This window comes from Lycorma delicatula, chromosome 5 (assembly GCF_047948215.1).
Source record: "Lycorma delicatula isolate Av1 chromosome 5, ASM4794821v1, whole genome shotgun sequence".
Taxonomy (NCBI): domain Eukaryota; kingdom Metazoa; phylum Arthropoda; class Insecta; order Hemiptera; family Fulgoridae; genus Lycorma; species Lycorma delicatula.
Window position 1 is genome coordinate 12,600,985 of NC_134459.1, and position 6,274 is coordinate 12,607,258.

A 6,274-nucleotide genomic window follows, 5' to 3' on the forward strand; every position below is an offset into this window, starting at 1 on the left:
TTTTTTTTTTTTTTTGTATTTCGTTTACGAATTATTTCTAATCTTACTGCAAGTTATTTCCTTGTATTTTCCCGGATGATTATTCCTTACCGAGCTTCTGTTTTTATCCTAGAAAAAAGCTTTTTTCTTAAAAATTTGTGTAATTGTAATTAAATTAATAATAGTATTTCAACGAAATTATTCGTCAATTTTGGTTTATAAATAATATATGTGAATATATTTAAATATAAAAATTATGACTTAAACTTAAGTGTCTTATTTTTATGTTTCTGGAAATGATTATTTAGATAGATTATGAATTTAAAAAATATGTTTGTACAAAATTATTCTTGAAAAATAATTACAAAAGTTAAAAAATATTTATAATTTATTACAAATAATCGTGAAAACAATATTAACTATAATTAGAGTACATTTGAATTGATTCTTAAGAAAATTCTTCTGAGAATATTTCAAAATTAGTTGTGGGAAAAACAACAAATAAGATACTTGTTTATAGACTAACAAATGCAGTTTGAATATTGAATTTGTGTGTGTGCGTGCGCGCTCTGTAAAATTTTTAATCTTTCATTATTAAGATATGAAACTCTTAGTACAATTTCTATGACCGATTCTGTGGTCCATGCCAAATAAAAATAAAAGTATAATAATAAATAAATACAATTTAATATTTTTCATATTGTTTTTATTATTTTTTCTTTCTCAATAAAAATAACCAGTTTATTTACTGTTTCTATAGATGTGTTACAGAATTTAGTAAAGGTCTAATTGAATGTGTGTTTTTTGTAAGGTCTTTATTTAATTCCTAACGACCTATTTAATAAAAAGTATCGTATGTAAGTAAGCCTGCTTATGACTAACTTTTAAGCGACTTGAATTATATCGGTCTAGTTTTAATTATTTATTTTAGGTGATAACAATGATAAGACTGTGTTTCAATAAAGCAAACTCGTTCATTCGTTTTTTGTAACGTACGCTACAATTATTTGCACAGCTGCTCTTTTACATTATCTCTCTTTCTCTTCTTTCGTAAATTTTTATTCTATTACTCTTTTTTCACATATTTCCGCGCAAGAAAGGTGCATAATTTTTTTTGCGTAATTTTGGAATTAAAATTTATATCATAATCAAATATAAAATATATTACGTTAATAACTTAAATTTGTTATACTTATTTTAAAGCAAAATATTCCACAAGGTCGACGTTAATGTATTAACATAGAATTTTTATGAACAGTCTTGTAAATTAATTTAATTTTTTTTTAAGATTTCTGAATATTATTTTTGTAAAATACTCGAGTAATTTCTAAAAGTTTGAGCGAACAAAAAAATATTCGCTGAGGACAGGATTCGAACCTGCGCGGGTAGAACCCATTGGATTTCAAGTCCAACTCCTTAACCACTCGGACACCTCAGCTTGATATATAAAATCGTTTTATTATTTTATAGTTATAGATATATGTTTTTCTTTTTTTTTGTTAAAATTCTTTTGATAATATGTCAAAGAATATGCGGTAAAGATTTTAAAATTAATTATATTGTATTTGTTTACCCAGTAAATAGAATTTAGAACTTGGTTTAAAAATTTAAACGTGTAGTGTTAATCAGATTCATAGTTATAATATTCATGGATAGATTCATAGTTCAAAATTTACCTATTTTTATATTTTTTGTTAAAATCGTAGACTTTTCCGGCTGGTGTTTGTTTGATTAGTGTCAAAAATCACTTGAATGACTTTTTTAAAATTAAGAAAAATCAAGAAATGCAAAAAAAAGTAGTGATTTTTCTTATTTATATATGACCATGTGTGGGTATAATTCTATTCGAAATAATAACGCGGATTGGTTGGACTAAAAATCATAAAATTTGGCACGGTGATATTTTGAATACGTACAGTTTGCATTCGAGGTTTCAAAGAACGATGATAGAGTATATATAATAACCGGAAAAGTTTTCCAACGCAGATACTAATTTTTAACTACGAAATTGTTTCATCCTTTAAAATAATTGCAGAAAATATAAGTCTCATTTTCTAATATCACGGAAAATTTGCAATTTTAGACGCATGAAGCTAAACGTATTAACGGCAAAATTGATCAAAATCTTAAAATTTGGTTTTTTAGGTATTTTAAGTTTTCGGTCCGCGATCATAATTTCTCTACTGATTAGCATGTTACACTGAAACTTGGAAGTGTGTTCATTAGAACAGAAAATCGATCGTAAAATTAGCACAAAGTAAAATATAAACCGAAAGAAAAAGATTCTTAAATTTTAGAAAACCATCGTATTTTTAATGTTTTTTTACAAACTTCGAAAATTTACGAAATTATTTATTCTATCCGTACCTACGTTTTAGCCTTACCGACAAACAAATGTATCGATTTCATTAATTATTTTTTATTTTATAGAGCGTGTTCCTGTGGGTGACTGTCGGCTACTTAGTTTCTAAGAGATAATTTTAGTATGCCGGCCTTCGTGGCGAGAATGGCGGCGTCTCGGCCTTTTAACCGGAGGTCCTAGGTTCAAATCCCGGTCAGTTGTGGCATTTTCGCGCGTTATAAAATCGCCATTTCATCTCATCCTCTGAAGCAATACCTAATGATGGTCTTAGAGGCTAAAAAAAGATGATTATAGCGGTAGATTTTGAAACGAAAAATTACATAGCCGATGTATACTACCGGAAATACATTTGGTTTGCATCATTATTCTTTAGTGAACTGTTTTAGTGAATAATGAAGTCGTTTTAATATACAAATTATTATTATTTTTATTATACACAACTTTAATATAATTTGTTTGCAAACTTAATCCCGCATCCATACAGCCTTAGCTGTCTAAAAGAGTTATTTAAAACCATTTTTCTTCAATATGCAGGTCTTTCGACTTTTGTATTTCTTGCGAGTATTTTGTTTATACGGGCGATATTTGTCTATATTTTAAATAAAAAACATTTTCATGTAAAATTAACTTAAAAAAAATAATAAATTAAAATAAATAGTATTATTACATTTTTTAACTTTTGACTTTTTCAGTCGGAGCCGAAGTAATTGTTTTTGGATTGTGTTTTTCTTTTTTTTTAAATCTTCAACGAGTTAAAAATATTTTGGTGACCACTAATTTAGCTCAGCTTTTAAAGAGTGAAATTTAAAGAATTATATTTTTTAAATTTTGTTAAAACGTAAAATTTTTTAACAAGTCAAATCAAATTTCAGTATTAAACCCTTTTACTTCTTTATTAACTTTTAATATCTTAAATTTGGTAATGTTTGTCTTTATAAAAATTTATATTTTTGTCATCTCTGGCTCACGTGAACAAATACACAGATATATTTTTAAAAATATTTCATTATTGTATAACGTTTTTTCTTCTTTTAATTACTATTAAATTTGTCTAATGAGTTACCTTATATATCTTTACTGGCTACAGCGATATGTGCTGCTATGGCAGTTATAGCTAAAACAGGAAAGTATATAACGGCAAAAAATATATTAAAAAAATTAGTCTGTTTTGTGCATAAGGAAGGCATTTAAAAAATTGTTTAATAAACAAACAAAAAAAAAACTTTAAATAAATTTTGGATAATCTGCGACAAAAATTTTTATTCCGATGCTCCCAAACCCAGAAGGGTCTATTTTTATCAGACTCGTTTCTACGTATGTACATCTTATAAATATGGACTTCGTCGACCGATTTTCTTCAAATTTTGTAGACTGGTAGTATGCATTTATTGCACACATACATAATATGTATGTAGTCAAACATGCGGGAGGGAAGAATGTATTAAATCTTTGCAAAAATTTGAAAAAATAGGGTAGGAATGTTTTAGTCGAAATAAAATTTTAAATCTTTACTGCAGCACTTTAGCAAAAACCTTTCTTACAAAAGTTGAAGTTTTTTTATCGATATCACTAATTAAAAAAAATTTTATTTAATATTCAATCCCTATCCAAAAAAAAAAAAAAAAAAAACTATATATTTTTATTTTTTTAAATTATATCTTGCTTTCGAAAAGGGTTTAACGGCAGTGTTTTGCATCTCAATTAGGCCTTTAAATCACAATAAAAATTTGTTTCCCATCCCACTCTCACAGTCTGCGGTAACAAAAAATATTTTTTTAAATTATAAACTTTTTTTAAGATCGTTTTAAATTTAAATTCATTTCGCAAGTTACCTATTAAATATAAATTGTTAAAATCTTAATTTTTTGATAGTCCTTACTCTTCAATATTTCTTGAAAAAAAAACTACCCAAAAAGTTTCAACCTCTTCTTATAAAATTACAACTTCGTTTATTTAGAATTTTGTGATTGCATATTTAAACAATTTTAAAAAGTTCTTTTTATTATCACCACTTGGGGAATATTTTCTTAAAAAATAATTTAACCCGAATACTACCATTTGAGTATGGCAGTTCCCAAAATTGAAATTCTTTTTATCGCAATTTCAAATTTTTAATGATCAGAACGTATTTTGTTAAACAATAAAGTTAATACTAATTATAAAAAAAAAAGTTAATAGTTAAAGTGAAACTTAATACTCCTCTCCTGATTAGGGCGCTCCCAAATTAAAATAAAAAAAATCGAAAAAAAGGATTTTTAATTTATTTAAAAATTAATTTTAGTGAAAATGTTAATCCGAGATTATTGTTTTTCAATAAAAACGTATCATTTTATTATAAAACTACGTATAGAGCTAAAAAGATTCAAGCCAGAAAGTTTTTTTTTTAAATGAATTGCATATTTCACGAATTTTATTTATTCAACTTTTAAAAATTTATTTTCATCGCTAAAAAAGTATTCTGCTAAAAAATTTAGTTTTTAACTGCTTTAAAAATTAAGTTGGAACTTATTATTATATTTTTAAAATTACTTTACTATTTTCTTTAGTGTGATTTTAAGCGCCGCCATAAAGTCATATTTAAAGAAAAAAAAAAATTCGCTGAGGACAGGATTCGAACCTGCGCGGGTAGAACCCATTGGATTTCAAGTCCAACTCCTTAACCACTCGGACACCTCAGCTGTTGTTAGTGAAACTAGTTTTTCTGCTATGACAATCAAACGCTTCCTTATGATGCATTTCTTAAGTCATATATATATATATATTTTTTTTTTTTTTTTTTTTTTTTTTTTTTTTTTTAATTAATAATTTCGTTTACTTTATATTATTGTCATGAATTATGACAATGAATAATTAATAATGAACAATAATCTATACCTGTTATTTGCAGTATACTTGTAGTAATTTTATTTTTATTTCACGATTTAAATGCTACGTGTCAGAAATAAATTTTTACAATATTATTCTTTTTTTAATTTTATTGTGTAGAAATATAACATTAGGGCATTTTAAAATGTTGTACATAGTATTTTTTACCTATCAAAACTTTTAAAAAATTAACAAACTATATTTAAAAAATTAAAAGACAAATTTTTTATCATTATTATTATTAATATATAAATAGATTAAAGCATTATTCTTGTGAGCGTTAGACAAGCGTTTATAAAAAAAAAGAATACAATGCAGTATCAAACAAAAGAAAATCAAATTAAGTCAATACGCCAACGAGAATTCAGAAGTAAATAAGTAATACGGTTGCACTATAATCGATCGGTAGGAATAATCATCTATGATATCCTGCAATAATTAAATCCGTCCTTAAAATACTAAATATTAAATAAAACAAAACTTGAAAAATTAGACCCGTCACTTAAAATAAACCTTTTAAAAACACGCCCGATTAGAATCATCCAGCAGCAGGGACTCTGTCCAGGTTCTGCGATCCGTAGGAAGAAATAAACTCCCGCCAACTTTGCATTCCATTCCATTCCTGCAATATATTCTAAAATCGACTCTTAAAGCCGTAATACCGTATCGTAATAATATTTTCAACGAATATCTGTCTGATGGTAGCAAATATATTCAAATTTATTTGAACGCGTTGGGTTTAATATTTCAAATTTTTTTCTTTAATTATTAAATAATATGCGGTACTAATATTTTAGTTATGGTAATTATAAAATACGCCAAAATAAAAACTCCTCGAATAATAACTGACAAAATTAAAAATGTTTATCCTGTAAATGGATAAATATAGTTATTTATCCATTGTAGAGATGATTTGTATTAGTTCACACATGTATAGTGTAAGTTTTTCATATTTTATTCGAGTAAGTTAGTTTCTTTTTTAGGAGGAATCGTATCACATCAGAAAACTAACATTTCTGTTATGATTTAAATTATAGGGTTGTTAAAGCTAAGTTATCACGCTATTAG

At 25.9% G+C, this 6,274-nt stretch overlaps 2 non-coding genes across 2 annotated transcripts; both read right to left on the reverse strand.

Annotated features, from left to right (window-relative positions):
- Nucleotides 1–1,335: 1,335 nt before the first annotated feature.
- TRNAS-UGA (transfer RNA serine (anticodon UGA)) lies at nt 1,336–1,417 on the reverse strand. Its single transcript has one exon. It is a non-coding gene; the product is annotated as a tRNA-Ser (tRNA).
- A 3,520-nt stretch (nt 1,418–4,937) lies between these two features.
- On the reverse strand, nt 4,938–5,019 carry TRNAS-UGA (transfer RNA serine (anticodon UGA)). Its single transcript has one exon. It is a non-coding gene; the product is annotated as a tRNA-Ser (tRNA).
- Nucleotides 5,020–6,274: the final 1,255 nt, after the last annotated feature.